Below are 19471 nucleotides of genomic sequence, written 5' to 3'. Positions count from 1 at the left end.
TGGGGGCTGGGAGGTGATGGGCTGCATTTCAGAAAAACTGAAGAGATGTTGCCTTGCTCAGCAGTGGCCTCCGAACACACTTTCCTTTCGAAAGCCAACAGGGATTTGTGTAGGACGCGTTACTGGAAAGCGACCGGATTATAAGGGTCACATGCAGCTCATCAGGCCAGCTTCAATGCCACACATCACCCGGGGAGCCGGTCCAGGCTCACTTTCCACAGTGATCAGTCATGCTTTGCATTCCACAGTTGGGTTTCCCATTTCACACCATCATTCCCTGTTTCATGCGTTAGCACTTTCAGGAGAGGTTTCTTGCAATTGATGAAGTCTTCTACTCACCTGAGTCCTGAGCACTGAATCAGATATGTTCTCTAAGATTATTCTTTGTCATCTTCTTGAAGAAAAGTTATTTCGAAGGAAGACAGGCCCTCTGAGTCTTCCAGAACCTATCCGTCTTGCTTTCTGGAAGAGCGCTGAATTGCTATGGGCTCAAGGATTCTTCTGTCAACTTGTTGGAGCAAGTCCTGTGTTTGGCCAGCATCAGCTTATCGATAGGCAAGTGTTCAGCTGGACCCTGCCAGAGATCACTGTAGATTCTGCTCAAGTCCTTCAAGAGGGAGTTCCAAGGTCAGGCCCAGGAAGGCAGGGAGGGGAGAAGCACGTCCGGCTGAGCCTGGACTTAGAGCTTCATTCTTGGCTTGTGATGTGGCCAGGATTCCAGAGAAAGCTTTGTCATTGAACCCACCTCTCTGCCTTTTCCAAGGCCTCTGGTGTCTCTCTCTGTCCTCCTCCATTCCCTTGTGGACTGCTGCTTCCTCTCTGCTCTCCTGACGTGGAACCAGGGTTAGGCCCAATCTTATCGCAGATTGAAATAAGGCCACTTTTGTCCAGGAGCCAATGTTGCAACTCTGGAACTTTGAGGACCTGTAAGGGTTCAAGGCGTTCAGCCAGTTGCTTGAGAATTGAGTACCTTGGCACAAACCCAATAGTGTTGACCAGGAGTCACTCTTTTCTCTGGTGGTTGGCTCCTTTAAAAACAAAACAAAACACAACATTGTGTTTTAATTGCATTGTACCTGCTTTAGCAAATGCAAATCAGTTGAAAAAATCATGTATAATCGCCACCTAGAGCTAACCATGCAAGGTTTTGATGCTAAGTGTTTTCTATCATCCATCTACCTGCACTTTCTAAACAAAAATGGGTCATACCCCGTGTGTTGTTGTAACTGTGGACAAATACGTGACAAAGATTCTTCTACTCATGCTTTAGGTGATTCTGTGGTTACAGGTGTTCGCCCCTCATCTTAGATGGGTTCTTGGAAAGACTTCCCGGCAGAGGTAAACAGAGCTAACAGAAGAGGCACAGCTCCCCGTAAGCGGCTGTCCACACAGTGATGAACTATTCGTGTGGGCTAATCTCCCTATTTCTGAGATCCTGTGATCTCACACAGTCCTCGCATTTCCCACCTGTGTGTCCTTGTAGAAACCCCCTCACCTACAGCATTTCCAGGACAAGGAAGCCTGGCAGGAAGCAGGTACTGGAGTAACCAAATATGCTTGCATTTCTCCTCTTTTTTTTTTTTAAGTGTTGAGAATGACCTATCTGGAAACATACTGATTTGGCATATGCCGAAACCAGTTGATTAAAGGTAGCCAGTGATCTTCATCCACACTGTAGTGTGCTTCTCCAAAAATTCGTCCCCCATGTTCTACTTGTGGACAAGCCTCGGCATGGACGGCGCTCAGGGTCAGCCTGGGTGAGCTCGTGGATCAGAAGTCAGGTCATCCTTCTGCATCAGAACAATCGAGCTGAGCACTAAGAGTTGAGTCGGCACAATAGGAACTAAGAGTAGCAGTTGGAAGTGAATCACGAAATCAAAACACACTTGTAAGCTTTCCGGGACCCACCAGCCCCAGGGCATAGTTGGTGACTCACTCTCTCTTCCCGGCTTTTAGAAATGTCTCTCTTTGTTGAATACCTTTCACCTGCCAGGGCTGAGTCCTCTCCTCTAAATAGTTGATGGATGACTCAACAGTTAAAAAAAAAAAAAAGGCTTGATCAATGGAAATGCTGTTAACTGGCTTTCCATTTTACAATATGGTGGCATCTCTCGTTTCAGTCATGTTGACAGAGGGAAGGTGGTTTCGAGGGGCAAGCTGGACAGCAGGAGTGTGGCACCTTGTCAGCCCAAGTCAAGCAGGGGCCATGTGTAAATGCTTGGAGGCTGAATTTGCTCAGCAGCAAACCCATTTCCTCCAGCCATCGCCGCCACACGGACCCTCCAGTCTGTGCTGTTTTTGCTGCATATCTGTGTAAAATTGCTTTTTGCCGTGGTCCCAGGAAGGACAGCGAGCAGCCCAGAGCCCTCTGTGCTGGTGGAAAACACTCGGAACAGGTAGTTCCTCAGGGTGGAAGGGAGAAATCCGTCCGAGGAGACAGAGAGGCTGGAGTTGCTTGGAGCAGTGGCCCAAGAACTTGGAACTATGGAGGAGAGCTTCATTGGTTCCAGAGTCAGGAGACAGAGCTGGATGACAAGATTTCCAAGAGAGCCAGGGCGCTGGGTCCTGGAGAGCTGCTCTGCCAGAGACCCGAAGTTGAGGGAGGGAGATGGACACAGGTGGAAGGAGACAGGAAGTGGACTTCTCAGGGAGCCACAGTGAGATCTGGGTGCAGACACTTGAATTGGGTGTGATCTCTGGCTAAGACCTACTTGAATTTAGGTAAGGGTGGATAGTGAACATTTTGTACGTCTTGAACTAGCACGCTTCTTGGAGTTTGAGCTCTTATAAAGTCTTCAGTGTGTTGTAAAACAGCCCATTTTACCCTATTTAAAACCAGTCTAAAGGATTTCCGTTAGAGATGTATCTCTGGAGAAAAAATGAAGAAAAACTAGAAGGTATTTTAAAGGAAAAAAAATACCATGTGTTTCCTGCTGGTTTATCTCATTGTAGAAAATTTGGAAAATACAAGAAAATATAAAAAAATATAGATCGAGCATATATATATATACACCAAATACGCACACATCAACCAATACAGATGGAATTTTATACTGTCTAGTCTTTGTCCAATAAATTTAATGTCGTTTTTATCATACTAAAACTATAGTTTATATCCTGCATATTTGGCTTAATATTGTAATACATGCATTTTCCATTGCCATCAAGAATCTTTTTCAGAAGCACACTTCTTAATGACTATAGACCATTCCACTCTACTGATGCATCAAATTGTCTTATCTTTCCATATTCCTGAACATTTAAGATCTTTCCAATAATTTAGTAACTTAAACAGTTTTGCAGCAAACATTTATACATAAGCTTTAAATAAGGTGAGGATTATTTCCTTGGAAAAAGTCTCAAGAAGAATCATCAACTATAAAGCATTTTGAGATTATTCATTAATACTATCATGGGAATGCTATTTCCTCCCTACCATTACTCTCCACTATAAATAAAATACAAATTGACCATATACAGCAATCTTTAAAACAGTTTAGGAAGTGTCTACCCTAGGCAGGCTTTTTATATCAGTTAGAAATTCTGTTCAGATATGATAAAGGAAATCTGTTTAATAGTGGCTTAGGAGAGTTTTTGTTTCAGGTAATGAGAACATGGAAGGTAGGACACCCAAGGGTGTTTTGGCAGCTCCACAGTCAGGGAAGCCAGGCCACTTTTATTTATTTTTTATTTTATTTTTTTATTTTTTATTTTTCTGCTTTGTCCCTGGTGGCTTGTGCCTTTCAGCCTCTTGAGCACAAGATGGCTGCTGTGCCTCACCCATCATAGTACATTCCAGGCACGTTGAGGGCAAATGGATTCACCTTAAAATCTTTGTTTTTTACACAAGGTGAGCTCTTCCCAGGGATTTTTGCTTATGTTACATGACCAGAACTGTGCCACATGAACATCTTCAGCAGCAAAGAAAGCTGAGACGATACACAAGCACATTGCCATTCTGAATAGAATCCGTTGGAATGTCTGCATCCGATAGACACCAGCAGTATCTGCCACACATAGAGTTATGCTGTGTTAAAAACCCTAACATATTTTTCCCCAAAGCCAGTTAAATAGAAATAAATGTAAAGTTTGTGTAGGTGTTTTGAAGAACTGATCTAAAAATATGGACAGTCATTGGTACGAAGGATCCAGCTTTGAGTAAATCAAATGTGGTTATCCCCACTTTTTGAAAGTGCGTGTTACACCACTTCATTTTTACAGAAGACCTAACGCTAGTACCTGTTCTTATTAACTGAAAGAAATCCAAAGAGGATGTTTGCTCTTACGAGAAAAGGTGAAAATCAGCAATAACGAAGCGTTCAGCATTGGTTCGCAGCGAGTGGTTACAGAGGTAGGGTGCATCCCGAGTGGTGAGAGGGGCCCCGTCCAGCTTCTTCCCCGGGAACCACACTCAGCTGCCGGAGCCTTGAGCTGTGTCTGAGCACCTGTGCTTTATCTCGATTTATTTTCTGCATCCGTTAGCAAGATTTGTCCTAAGATATCAGAAGAGCCTAAGAGGGGTGATTTGGGGGGTCTTGGAATGCTCAAAACTTTTTCCATGTAAATTAACGCCCGTTGCTTCTTTGCTGTTTGCTCTGTCAGCCTATGAAAGTTTTCATAGGAGCACTGTACTTTTGGATACTGGGAAAACCTGTATCAAGAATTTGGGGAGGCAGGAGGTGACTCGCGAGAAAAGCAGAAGACGAGAAGTATTGCGGAAGCACATAGAGACGCGAATACCTAGCTGGAAAGAACCATACAACTCCGGACAAGGGTCCATGTAGGCTTCCCCCACAGCCTTGCCCTCTCGGCCTGTCACTTTTTCTGTCCCCTGGATGAAGGACACTTTCAGCAGAGTGTCTTAGGGAAGGGAAACTATACCGTAATGCTTATATAGAACCATTCAAGAATACTTCCTACAGGACGTTTCTAAGAAACTAAAATTTATTTTAGAAAATTCTCCCACCATTTCTTATTTTTTCCTCATTTTTTTCCAGATCAAAAAATTCTGAAATACTGTTTCACCATACCTAGGCATCTTTCATAGTCTGAAACCACCTGTCTGCACAAGCACCAGGCATCTTACCCTGAAATATAACCTCGTAGAGATGTTCAAACTGTATTCTCATAGAAATTGAAGAAGTTTGCATTATAGACATCATTGAACACGAGAGGGACCTTATCATCTACAGACTGGGATTTTTGCATACTTAAAATGTTTATCAACACCCGCCAAGAAGGGTTGAGGTCCTTCCCCTCTTACTATGCCATCTGAAAATCGACTTTATAAGGCTACTCCTTTTTCTTCCCTTCTTTCCTTCTTCCCCTCCCCCTCCATCTTTCCCTTCTTTCTTACTAGCAAAATAGCTTGCACCTCTGTGACTTGGTTAACAACTAGCTGGGTAACTTTAAACAAGCCACTCATGGTTCCTTTCAAAGTCTGGATTTCGTCAGATAAAAAATTTAGTTTGGAGCCAACCTTCAGTGCTCCCGATATTGCAACAATCAATGTATATTTATCACAAAAATTTTGCAATTCCAGCGCCAGGAGAAACCCTGGAGAGAATCTCTTCTATTTGAGCAAACCAGGATCCAGGGAGCAGAAGTGACTTTCCACAGTCACATGGAAATACTGTGGCAGAGCTGAGATCAGAATGTGGGTTTCCCTCAGCCAACAGGGATTTGATTTTCCAGTATTATGTCTTGGACTTGATTTTAACAGCAACAAAATTCAGGTTGTCATTAAAAGTTCTCATCTCTACCGTGTTCATAATTCAAATAGAAAAAAAAGCATCCTTTTTCTCAAGCTGCTCAGCACGAACAGAAATTACGTCTCTAGTTGTGTTGTCAGATCTAATGTGATTGCATTTAAATATTCATTGCACATCACATTGTCTCCTGGATTGAAATGATTTATAATAAATTTTTGAGATCTTCTTGACTGACCAGATAACGTTAGGTTTAACAGCTTTTAAAAAAAATTTTTTTAATCATCACTTGAAACTTTTGAGGCGCTCCACTGGATATCGGTGTCTTTCTGTAAAGTTGCTGGAAAAAGAGTCGTTGGTGAGTCATGCCGTTAACACGCCATCATACATAAAGAATGTTCCTGTGTGCTGTTTCATCATACGTGTGGCTTTGTTCTTCTGTTCTTCCTTTCCCTCAGTCTCATGCTGGGAGTGTGGCTTTCTCAGGAAAGGTCACTCACTATGCTGTCTTAGCCAAGGCTCAAAGTCACCTGAGGACCAAAGTCAGCAAAGTCTTAGGAAAGCCACTGATGACCACTGAGCTCTCTGGGGGAAATAGCTTCAAAGACCAGTTGGCTCCTATTTCCATGTTCTCAGCTTCTTGTCAGTGAGACCCATTCTTCGAGGTGAGGGGAGGGAGGCAGACCAGGAAGAGGCTCCAGGAAGCCTGGAACTTGGGGGCGGAGGGGAGGGGCTCCATGCAGAAGCAAACCCGCAATAGACAAAAACAGCCTCAACGTACATCCTCGGGATTGCCCTGGGTAGCACGCAGGTGAATACGAATTCAAAATTAATTCTGAAACACGCAAAGAAATAAGCCACAATGAAGAAAAGCAGCAAATAACAAACAACAGAATGAGTCCCCTCAACTACTTAAATTATTGTAATGATCACTTACAGACTAGGACATGACTTTTTATTTGAAGAAATGAAAGAAACAGGGGATAATACAAATTTCTAGGAATATTTTTTAATAATCAAATTTTACAAGTTAAATTATAATTAATAAAGCAGGAACCTCAATCGATGGGTTACAAGTAGATTAAATACAGCTGGAGAAAGAAACAAAAAGCAAATTTGAAGGAATTAGCCAATATCGAGCATAGAGAAATGAGATAAAAAATGTGAAAGAGAGGTGAATAGATACAAAGTAGGGAGTGAGGAAGTGTGACCTGTGTCTAAGCAGAAATCCAGAACAGAGAGAATAAAGAGGAGAAGTGTTTGAAGAGATAATGGCTCAGAACTTTCCACAACCGAGGAGAACAAAAATCCCCAGTTACAAAGAACACAACGAAGCCCAAGCTAGTTAACTAAGAAGACACCCACACCATGCCGGGTTACGGTGAAATTACAGAAAATCCAATGGAAGATAAAAGACGCTGAAAGCAGCCAAAGAGAAGAAATAGCTGAGCTACAGGTAGAAATTGGGTTTACTAGCGATGCGTTATTATCCGCCACGAGACCAGAGACCGCTTGGCGATACTTTCAAAGCACCGACTTCAGATTGTCAACCCAGTAAACTCAGTTCCGGAAACAATGGTAAATTGGATATAATGCATTTAAACAGGGCATAGTAACAGAACAATGGTAAATTGAACATAATTTTACAGACACACAAGAGTCATATCACTAAGAGACTTTAACAAAAAGGACTCCAAACTATGTTCTCCAGGAAGAGAGAATCATTCCAGAGAAAAGTCGGATATTGAAAAAATAGTGAGTAAAATCATTTGTAAACAAGTGGCTACCTTTTTAAAAGTCTATATAAAATAATAACAACAATTTAAACAAAGAACAAAATGCTGGAAAAGCAATAGTGGCTAAGTCTGGAGGTGGGACGATTGCTCAGCAGTGGTCAAGCTATTAGCTTTAGATTGGAGGCTTGGTAAGCCAGAATTCCAGATGTGACAGAGAGGGAGGGAGGGAGCGGGAGGAAGGAGGAGGGAAGGAATGGGAGCAAATAGGAGGGAGTGGGACAGAGGGAAGGAGAGGTAAGGAGGGAGAAAAAGGGAGGGGGAGGGAGGGGGAGGGATTGAGGGAGGGAAAGAGGGAGAGGGAGAGACTTACAAGCTGCAAGAGGGGAAAATGGAGTCAACAACAACAAAGCGACTTATTCAAACAGAAGAAAAAACCAAATAAAGAATCAGCAGGGCAAATAGAAAGCTCAAAGTAAGGTGACGATGAAACATAACCATACAGTAAAATGAACTAAACTTCCCACTGAAAATACAGAGCTCCAGTTTTGCTTAAGAAAAAGATCTACGATGCCCTATTTAAATGCGAGAGTCCTAAAGCGGGAGCGTAGTGCCAGCTAAAAGAGGGAAGGGCTGCAAGGCAAATACTAAAGAAATCTGGAGCAGTTACAAAAAGAGACAAATTATTACTAGGCATAATAATGGTCACTCCACACTGCTGTGACAATTTCCATTTTGTGTTATCCTAAATAGCTACAAAATATATATGGCAAACACCGAGAGACGATAGCGAGACCCTGAGATACTCTTCACCAGAACCGCAGGTGGTGACCTACCTTTCTCAGTAACTGATGTATGAAATAGACAGCAACAGTAGCACAGAGACACGAGATCGGCTGAACACTATTTCACACGCCGTAGTCAATAGACGTCCAGATGTCCTGGCACTCAACCATGGAGAAATGCACATTCTTCTCATGTACGAATGGATTATCTACGAAAATTGAATATGCAATAAACAATAAAGAAAATCTCAAAACTTAAAAAATTAAAAAATAACACATCTTTGACAACAATGCAAATTAGTTAGAAATTAACTAAAACAGAGATATTTCTAAAATTTAAAGTCCCATGTGTTCCATAGATGAAGATATCTGGGAAACGCTGGGTGAAATCCAGTTTAATAATAAGGAGGAGGAGAAGGAGAAGAATTTTTCAGCTGCAGGCGTTCTCCTATGCCCTTCCTATGCTAATGTCTATCATGCATTTCTAGGGGACAGAGTTTAATGCAATGTTTCCTATGCTCATTTTATCATACAATTTTCTGCTCATGGAGTAGTTCAGGGACCAGTGTTCTGTGGAACACACTTTGGGAAACATTGCTCCACAGCTCCCCCGGGCTCAACTTCACATAAACCATACTATTTTTAGGAACCCTATTTCACTTGCTCTGGCAACCACACGGCTGAATGTGACATCCGGCGTCAGAATCCATAGTCTGATCAAAACACACGCTAACACGCCTCACGAGGCGGTCACCAGACCTTAAACGGCGCATTACAAGGAACAGGACAGAACCCCGTGGGCGGGAGGAAGCCACGCGCAGAGAGGAATATTTGTGTTTTAAAATTGCTCTCATCTTCCAAGGCACTGGCGCTGCTCAGATCCGTGTGAAGGCTCTGAGACCCACTGTATGGTTCCTTAAACTGCTCCTCAGACTGGACAGAACAGCCACGACTCTCTTGGGTTTGACCGTCCTCCAAAAGCCCCACTTTCTAGACACTGGAGAGACCTGACTTTCTTTCCAGCTCCGTGAGTCCATGACAGGACGATGAATCACTCTGTGGATGAAGATTAATCCAGTATGTTGCCTGCAGCAATAGGCGATTTCTGCCCCTTTCCTCGGTTTTCTCACACACTCTCCCTCTTGCATGGAGATAATTCTTTAGTTCTGCTTTGTCAGGGACCCACCTGTACCGTGTTAATGAGCAACCAGACGGATCAGAGGGACAGAAAAGCAGTGAACCCCCTCCGGGGCTGGGGCAACTCTGAGCAGTGGGGTTCTTTTCTACAGGAATCCGCACATTCCAGGATTAAGAAATAAGCTCTCACATCATGAGTTCGCTCAACTGTGTTTTCTTTCATACGTCTGAGGAGATCTCTACGTTAACGCAGGGCGGTGATTTTGAAAAGGTGTCCAAAAATTCTTGATATTCCTCCCTCCAAGAGATGGAGCTTAATTCTCTTTCCCAAGAGTGTGGGCTGGACTTAGTGACTCATGAATGAATAGAACATGGCGGAAGTCAAAGGATGTCACTTCTGAGATTAAGTTACAAACGAAGTTGCCGTCTCCCCTTGGGTGTGCACGCTCACTCTCTCTCTCTCTCTTTTTCTCCTGTGTCTCTTACTCTGGGGGAAGCTGTGTCAGCAGCACTCCGTGGAGAGGTCCACACAGCAAGAGAAGGAATCCTCCTATGACAGCCACATGAATGAATTTGAAGGTGAGACCTCCAGTCCCAGTCAGTCTTCAGAGACTGCAGTCCGTGTCAACAGCATTACTGAAATCTTGTGAAAGAACCTGAGCCAGAACCACCGAACTAAGCTGCTCCTTGATTTCCGACGCTCAGAAACTGTGAGTTCGTAAGTGCCTGTTGTTTGAACGTGCTGAGTTTGGAGTCATTTGTTATGCAACAATCGATAACTAATATATCCAGTGATCAGAGCTGTTGAGAGCACAGGGAAGCCATCTTAGGTAACGTGTGTCTATTCCATGTGGCTGGGGCCATATTGGTCTGGTGGGGAAGGAATTCCCTGTGATTGGAAGGCTCCCTTGTTGGAGAGGAGGTGAGGACAGAAAGAAGCTCACAGGATACAGGAATGGTCCTGCAGCTCAGCTCTCTACCAAAAGCAGACAGAAGGGGCAGGGTCCTGACCACATGGACAGAGTTGTGGGGTCGGCGAAGTGTCAGACATGGAGGCAGTGTTGGCAAAGGTGTCAATGAGGATGGTCTTATCTGCGACAGACCCTGGTGTGGTAAGGGTGTGGAGAAACCTGAGTGCCAGTGTTAGGTTTGGTTGGCTGGTGACTGTGGCTATGGTGGCGATGGGGAAACTGGACCAACTCCAATGGGCTCCACCAACGCCTCGCCTGGGGGTGCTGGCAACAGTAGTGCATAGAATTTTGCAGAACATGAAAAGGCATTGTCTCATCAATGCCTAGGGCTTTAAGCATGATGGATTAAAGTCTGATGTGAATGATTTTGATTTCTCCGGCCCACAGAGGATGAAAAGGTCACATTTGAACATGTGGATTGCAATTTCGAAATTCAAACCTAAGATGTATCTACTCTTTTAAAGTTGGGATTTACTTAAACATTAAGAAACTAGATGAAAGGGACCTTTCCTTTTCTTTTTTTTCTTAAGATTTTATTTTTAAGTAATCTCTACACCCACCATGGGGCTCGAACTCACGACCCTGAGATCGAGAGTCGCACGCTCCACTGACTGAGCCAGCCAGGCAGAAAGGAGCCTTTTTTTTTTTTTATCATCTCTCTAATAATTTATTTTGAGACTTCATGAAAGAAAAATAAAACACGTTAGGAAATGTTTTAAGAATCTTAAAGAATCAAATTTTAATAACCACTGCCACATGGCATACCCCCCAAATTCCTATTTCATGAAAACTAATTCTGATGGGTCTTGTTATAATGTTTATCTGAATAAAAATTCAACATGGAATCAGTTTTCCATTCCCGATGGGTTCATTGTTCGAGTGCCATCAAGGTGACATTGTAACAATATTTTTCTGGGGAGAGGAATTGATTCATTGTTTTAAAACCTGCTCCAAGAATAGATTTTCACTAATAATTGAGTTTCATTAACAACAAAAACACAGTGACGTTACACTATGTGAGAGTAGACGGTAAAAATTAAGGAGGAGATATATCTCTTTCTTCGATGGACGTTCCCTGGACGTCCGCCATGCATCAGCCAGTGTATGAAAGACCTAGAAGGTGAGCAGTGAATAGCTTGAAACCGAACAGTTGTCAGGGGGAAGGCAAGCACAGCCAGGATGAAGATGCCCCCTGCTGCTGCCGCAAGCTAATATTTACTCAGTACTTTATGCCCAGAGCTGGGCTGAGTATTGTATAATCATTAGCTCACAAAATTGTTACAATAACACTATGAAGTTGTTACCACTCCAATTCTCATTTTGCAGATTAGAAAAAGAGGTTTATGAAATTAAATTAATTTGCCCAAAACATACGTATAGGCTAGAGTCTGTATTGACAAACAAGATCTGATTCCAAAGCCCGTGTTTTTGATTTCTGCATCAGCAGGAGAGATTGGAAGGGAGCTGTGTGCACGGAGAAAATAGTATTAGACGCTAGATAAATTTCAGAATTAAAATCTGCACACAGAAGCCATAAAGAGACGAGGCACCCTCTGTGATGGGGACAAGAAGCTGAGAGGTTCTCTCAGAATGCAGATGAGAAGGACACAAAGTGGGGGGCGCCTGGGTGGCACAGCGGTTAAGGTCTGGCTTCAGCTCAGGGCGTGTTCCCGGCGTTCTGGGATCGAGCCCCACATCAGGCTCTTCTGCTATGAGCCTGCTTCTTCCTCTCCCACTCCCCCTGCTTGTGTTCCCTCTCTCTCTGGCTGTCTCTCTCTGTCAAATAAATAAATAAAATCTTAAAAAAAAAAAAAAGGACACAAAGTGGAGCACTGGAGAATGTGAAAGATAGCAGGGTAATTGGAATTTCTGCGGAAGAGATCAGAAGCCATCAGGGCGCCTGGGTGGCTCAGTCGTTAAGCGTCTGCCTTCGGCTCAGGGCGTGATCCTAGGTCCTGGGGTCAAGCCCCGCATCAGGCTCCCTGCTCCGCTGGAAACCTGCTTCTTCCTCTCCTACTTCCCCTGCTTGTGTTCCCTCTCTCACTGGCTGTCTCTCTCTCTCTCTGTCAAATACATAAATAAAATTTTCAAAACAAACAAACAAACAAACAAAAAGAAGCCATGGAAAAGAAGGAATAATATATGATAGAATAAAAATTCCTTTATTTAAGAAAAACTTGATTCTGCACCTTGAAAAGATTCCTTAAGGACAGACTAAAATGACCAAAAAATAGGAGCAATAAATATGTTCTGTGTATTTTTCTCTTAAGTGAAAAGCAAGAAAACGCACAGATCCTAAGTGTTTGGTTCTGCAAGTTTCGACCCACAAATGGAATAGAAAATAATTCCCAGGGGCGCCTGGGTGGCACAGCGGTTAAGCGTCTGCCTTCGGCTCAGGGCGTGATCCCGGCGTTGTGGGATCGAGCCCCACATCAGGCTCCTCCGCTATGAGCCTGCTTCTTCCTCTCCCACTCCCCCTGCTTGTGTTCCCTCTCTCGCTGGCTGTCTCTATCTCTGTCGAATAAATAAAAAATCTGAAAAAAAAAAAAAGAAAATAATTCCCAAACCCTAGTAAGAGCCTTCGTGCTCTCTGACTCATTCTTACTCCTAGAGGCAACCACCATTCTGCTTTCTCTCACCGGAGATTAGTGTTGCCTGTACTTGAACTTCATGTAGATGGAACTGTATGGTGTGTGACTGGTTTCTTTTCTCGCCATATGTCTTCACAATCCATCAGTGGTTTATTTCTTTCTATTGCCGAGACATACCCCACTGTATGAATAAACAACAATCTGTTTGTCATTTCTCTTGCTGATGAACGTTCCGATCGCTTCCAGTTTGGGCTGTAATAAAGTTGCTATGAATGTTCTTGTACGAGGCTTCTTGGAGACATATGTTCTCCCTTCTCTTGGGTAAATAGCTAGGAGAGGATGCGCGGAGACAGGGAGAGCCTGTGTTCAACTTCGCTCTACAAAGCAGTTGTATTGCCTTATGCTCACACCAGTAGCCTCTCGGAGTCCTGGTTGCTCCACATTCCGGCCAACTTTTGGTGTCTTGGTATTTTTCATTTTAATTTGGGTATGAGGTGATATCTTGTTGGTAGTTTTAATTTTCACTTTCCTGAAGACCAGTGAGCTGAGCGTCTTTTCCTGTGCTGATTGGTCATCGTCTTCCTTGGTGAAGTGTCTGTTCAAATTGTTAGCCCGTTTTTAACATAATGGCCTCTCACGATAAGCCAGGTGAGAGGTTATGAAGACCTGAACTGAAGTTGTCGTAATGGTGATAACGGAATGGTGTGAGAGTGAGGGAGGGCAAGGCGAAGGCTGACCATTGGGTGTCTGCTGTGGTGGATATGGCAGTAATGGTGGGTTCATTCAGACACGGGGACTCGTGGTCCTAACCATTTCAGCACTCTTTTTTTTTTTTTTTTTTAAGATTTTATTTGTTTGACAGAGATAGAGACAGCCAGCGAGAGAGGGAACACAAGCAGGGGGAGTGGGAGAGGAAGAAGCAGGCTCCCAGCAGACGAGCCTGATGTGGGGCTCGATCCCAGAACGCGGGAATCATGCCCTGAGCCGAAGGCAGATGCTTAATGACTGAGCCACCCAGGTGCCCCAACCATTTCAGCACTCTTAACACGACTCAGCAGAAATTTTGGAGGAAGCCTTCTTTGCACCTGGTCTTCACCCAACCCCCACCCCCTGCCTCTACCGTCCACATCTCTTCTACATCTGGTACCCTCCTGGGAGCACACATAGAACTAAATTTTAAGTTTACAAGTGCAGCAATCACACCCCCGTTAATCTGAAGCAACATATGTGTCTCATTGGCTCGGAAGTTTCTAGGAGGTCTCCATGGTAGATTTTTTTTTAAAGTGTTAAGTTTTCAAAGTCAACAAAAGCTAAAGTTTTGTGTCATGTTTATTGCCCCCCCCCGATGTCTGTGTTTAATTTGGTTTGGATTTCTATAAGAAACGTATTTTATCATGTAATCCCCAATAATCCTGCCCAAGAACCCTTGGGGTTGTTGAAGGCAAGACTCCTGTATACTCTAACGAAACATGGGTGGCTTTTCTAGAAGTTGTCTGTCATCTATGAATTATGATGTTTTCACCTAGGTTTTATGGAGACCAACATAGGGATAGAGTAAATCCACTTCTTATTATCCAGAACTCTTGCCTCAGGCAAATGTTTACGCCTCGTTTAGAGCAGGCTTCGTCCCAATGTGCTTGCCCTTAATGAAGCCATGACAAAAATTTCTCTTTAAAAGCCTTTTCTGAGTCATTTCCAGAAAAATCCTGATGCTTTGTTGGCTTCCGCTTCCCATTATTCCCCTTCATTTGAGTGTGTGTTTGAACACACGACTCATTATAAATGCTTTTAGGTGGAAGTTCCCAAAGCCGGAAGCCTGAAATGAGCTCAGTCAGCTTTATTACATACAGGTTGGCTTTCACTTAGCCATTAATGTGCAAATGATGGAATCATTTTCTAGTAATCACATTGGTCAGATCTAAGAAATACGTTTGCCCCAAATGAAGCCAATACGAAGTGCGTTTTGGATGGTGTGAAAGAGAACAGCCTAGTGCCGCTGTGATTGCGTGCACACCACGGACTCATGGGTTGTGATCTCGGTGTGCTGTTGATTTCCGTGATACCTTGCTTCATTTTGCCCTGAGAAGTATGGGGAGACATGTATCGCCAAACTGTAATAAAATACTGTATGTAGCAGTTGATTGAAAAAACCCCAACGGCATGAGATTTTGACAGTAGAGACAAGAAACCAACTCTAACTGTAAAGGGCATTCTCAGAAGCAGGAAATCTTGTAGAGGGAGTAGAAGCACTACTCGTAGAAATAATACCTGGAATTTTTTCTTGGCTGAAGACAGATACAAGCCTGCAAGTTGAAGGGCCCACCCACACCAAGAAAAATACGTAGAAGGAGACCCAGAGACCGTGAAGATGTATTTCAAGGGTAAAGGGACCTTATTCCTAGCGCCTAGGGAAAGCACTGTACAGGTAACCATACAGATTGGCTTCGGCAGGACAAAGGGCTAAAAATCAACCTATCAATATCTCCACAATTTTGAGGGAAAATTACTGTAACCCGATCCTTTAACTTACCAAGCTATTGTTTATGCGTAAGAGTAACATATAGAGTCTCAGATAGAGAGGAATTTAAAAAGTAGACCGTTTGAGTTTCCTACTATTGCCAAAACAAACCACCACAAACGTATAGTGGCTTAAGCAATATAGATTTCTTCTCTTACAGTTCTGGCGGTGAGACGCCCTAAAATCAAGGGCTGCATTCCTTCTGGAGGTCCTAGGGGAGATTCTTTTCCTTCGCCTTTTTCCCGAGAACTCAGCCACATTCCTGGTCTTGCGGTTCCTTCTTCTGTCTTCAAACCTAGCACAGCCTCATCTGACCGTCCACCCACCCTCCCGGCTCCCTCTGAAGCTCCTGTTCTGCCTCTCTCCTCCATTTAAAAGGACCCTTGCGGGGGCGCCTGGTTGGCACAGCGGTTAAGCGTCTGCCTTCGGCTCAGGGCGTGATCCCTGTGTTCTGGGATCGAGCCCCACGTCAGGCTCCTCCGCTAGGAGCCTGCTTCTTCCTCTCCCACTCCCCCTGCTTGTGTTCCCTCTCTCGCTGGCTGTCTCTGTCTCTGTCAAATAAATAAAAAAATAATAATAAAATAATAAAATAAAAGGACCCTTGGGATCACACTGGGCTAACCCAGATGACCTTCATCTCCCCACCTCAAGATCCCTAATTTAATGACATCAACAAAATCCCTTTGTCATGTAGGTTAACTTGTTCACGGTCCTAAGAGTTAGGACATGCACATCTTTGTGGGTAGGGGACATTATTCTGACTACCACATATGCCAAATAAGGCTGTTCTTGACAAAAAGTAAAGATCATATACATTTAAAATTCAGCTGGAAGAAAACATATGAAAATAGTCCAAGAATTTTGGAAACAGAAAAGTAATGATTGGTACAGCCCCTAATCATCTCTAAAATTGTACAGCTATGGTATCATTGACACCAGAACAGACAGATTGAAAGCCCACTAATAGTTCCAAACATGCGTATGAATTTAAAGCAATGAGAAAATGAGACAGAAATCCATTACAGGTTAGGAAAACTAACAAATCATTTGAAGGGGGATAAAAGGTTAAAACCTGATCTCATATCTTATGCCCACAGACAGTAAAGATTTAAATATACATGTCTTTAAAAATGGAACCATGGAACTATGGGGAGAAAATTTTATTTTGTTTTTAAAGATTTTATTTTTAAGTAATCTCTACACCCAATGTAGGACTCAAACTCACAACCTGGAGATCAGGAGTCACACACTCCACGGACTGAGCCAGCCAGGTACCCCTATTGGGAGAAAACTTCAGTGAATAATTCTGTAATTTTAAAATAAACATGAATTTCTAACTATAACTCCCAAGCCAGAAACACTTACAGGAAAATAATAGATGTATATGAAAACTTAAACAGCTAAATAATAACAAAAATGATTTCTATGTGACCAAAATAGTTGAAAGGCCTATGATGTTATTTATTACAAAATGGGCAAAAGTTAATATCCTTCTTATATAAAAAGCTTTTACAAATCAATAATTAAGAGACAAGAGAAAAGTGGCCAAAGGATATAAATAGACACTTTGGAAAGAACTGAACAGAATGAGCACACATGAAAAGAGTACCTGTCACAGTAACCAATGATTTGTTTTTTTCCAGAAAGAATCAAATAGGAACAATCAGGGTGCATAAGTCCTGATTATGCAGAAAGTTAATCACAAATCATGCAAACTTCAATCATCCTGTTCCAATCTGCCCTCTAAAAGCAGGAACAGGAAAAGATTATCCTACCTGATAATTTCAATGATTTTTTTTCTTTAGATAGTATTCTGTTTTGGTGTGAGTGGTTTTAATTGGTTCAAACTTTCTACAAGCTAACAACATTTAATAGAATTTCAGATGTGTATATTCTCTGTAGCAGCAAGTATGATTCTTCGCCGGGTGGTGGGAATAATACCTTGGCCAGCAGGGCCAAGTTAGGCAGTTCCCATGGGCTCTCCCCTCACTTGGTGACGGGCATGGGGACACCTTGTTTTCATGTAGCACCTTCCTTCCCTCACTCCCCCTCCCTTCCTGGCCTCTGCATCGTATGCACTGACTTGGCAGATTCCTTTAAGTCTCACTCAACGATTACAAACTCAGGGATGGGGAGGGCGGGCATGGCTCTGTGAGAACAGCCGGAGCGTGGGCAGGCGTGATACACCCCTTCCCATGGCGCTCGCCCCAGGTTGGGGGTGGCAGAGTGTGATGCACCTGAGACCTTCCATTAACTCATGGGCAGTCTCCTCTCTTCTTAGGTCTCCAAACACAGCAAAGCCCCCCTTTTTTTTCTCAGAGTGTGAAAGTTTATGGCAGGTGAGTTTCACTCTTTTCTCCGTCTCTCAGGTGTATTTAGGAAGTTTCTCTCCTTGGCCATCAGTGGGAAAAAGAGGGGGGAGGTGTGGTTATCTTAGTTCAACTTGAAATTCAAAACAAATACTCTTAGCTAAACTCTAAATCAGCATAGCATTCGACGTCCCAACAGCCTATGTCTGTTTTTTTTTTTACCTCTATAATTAGAAGTTTACGCCTTTGAGGATGCAGGTCTGCTGCTCCCCTGGGGAAATAGAGGCTGGCATCTTAAAAAAGGAATTAGCTGCTCCTTCGGCAGCACACAGCAAGAGCAGAAAATAAATTTAAAATAAATTAATCCCTTACATAATTAAAATATTAATGCTGACTCTGGGGCGTGTGTCTTCACTTATATACACATACACTTTCTCCTCCAAAAATCCGACATCTTTTATTAACAACACTCAACTTCAAAAGGGCATGACAAATTCCTATTGACAGACTCCAAGTTTGAAACCTCAGCAGCCTCTAATCCGTCGTCTTCTATTGCCCGATCTTGTCCCCGCACCGGCCCCTACCATTGACCAGCCCGAAGGGCAGGTGTAAATCCTAAGACGGATTCAGGAAAGGCATCAACGTGAATCAACTTGATTCCTGGCAAAGCCGAGTAAGAGTAGTGGAGATTCCGGAATTGTCTTCCACATGCTAGAGGGTCCTGTCCACGTTAGGCTCTCATGTCGCTAACCTGAAGAGGTGTCTGCATAGAGAGGTGATGTGCCAGATGGCCTCACCCTAGACTGTCCCTGCTGTCGGCCTGGTTACACCTGGCTCCTCCTGGCTCTCAGATGTCCTGTCTTCCCTGTCGCCGAGAATCCAGCTCCCTTTATAAAGTGGAAGCTGATACAGTGAAATGTATTCATGATTACATTCAAATACACCGAGAGCCATTTCCGATCCTCACAAGGCAGCAGGAAAGCCTAAGGGTATTTTCACATAACTACTCGCCAAAATAGAAAGAAAGACCTCACTAACTTTGCACACTTGTCTATAATTGTGCTAGCCCTGCAGTCTCATTAGAATAAAATCAGCCTAGTTTTCACTTGGCTAAGCTGCCATCTCTGCTTTTCCATTGCGAAGGGTGGGGAAGACTTGATTGCTTGCTTCAGTGCAAGATGTGTAATTTTCCCAAAAAGGCTACTTACGCAGATGCATTTTTCAATCAGGGCTCCAGAGCCCAGAACAAAATTTTGATTAATAGTCCATCGAGGGTTTCAACATATGGTTCAGTGTTTAAAGGATTTTAGGCAAATCCACTGAAGAGGGTACAACTCTGGTTATGAATAGAGTAGTATCTGGATCTCTGGCGGGACTGTAGCCAGTTTAATACACAGACACCGGGAGCCCTTAGTTACGTAGGCCGTAAGCACCTTGCAGGCAGGACCCTGACGTTACTCAAAGGGGCTCTCTAGCACGTGGCTTAGCGCCCTGGACACAGTGAGGACAATAAGCATTAAATGAAATGTTGTTTAGCCTGAGGAGATGTGTAAAAACCATGGGCAGAAAATCAACAACTTTTGACAGATTCTCTGAAGACCATGTTCCTGCTGGTGGGGCCATCACCACATAAACTAGTTAAATTCTTCACTGGGCCTGTTCCGTCAACAAGCATGCCCTAAGCACTTACTCTCTGCTAGACCCTGACCCTGGATGTAG

General features: G+C 43.4%; 1 non-coding gene across 1 annotated transcript; it reads right to left on the bottom strand.

Annotated features, from left to right (window-relative positions):
* Positions 1-17091: 17091 nt before the first annotated feature.
* LOC123790134 (U8 small nucleolar RNA) lies at positions 17092-17225 on the bottom strand. The gene has a single exon (XR_006779018.1). It is a non-coding gene; the product is annotated as a U8 small nucleolar RNA (small nucleolar RNA).
* Positions 17226-19471: the final 2246 nt, after the last annotated feature.

Source organism: Ursus americanus, chromosome 1 (assembly GCF_024610735.1).
Source record: "Ursus americanus isolate L20-20 chromosome 1, mUrsAme1.1.p, whole genome shotgun sequence".
Classification (NCBI taxonomy): Eukaryota; Metazoa; Chordata; class Mammalia; order Carnivora; family Ursidae; genus Ursus; species Ursus americanus.
The sequence above is the reverse complement of the archived record's forward strand: the minus strand, read 5'-3'. Positions and strand labels throughout refer to the sequence as shown.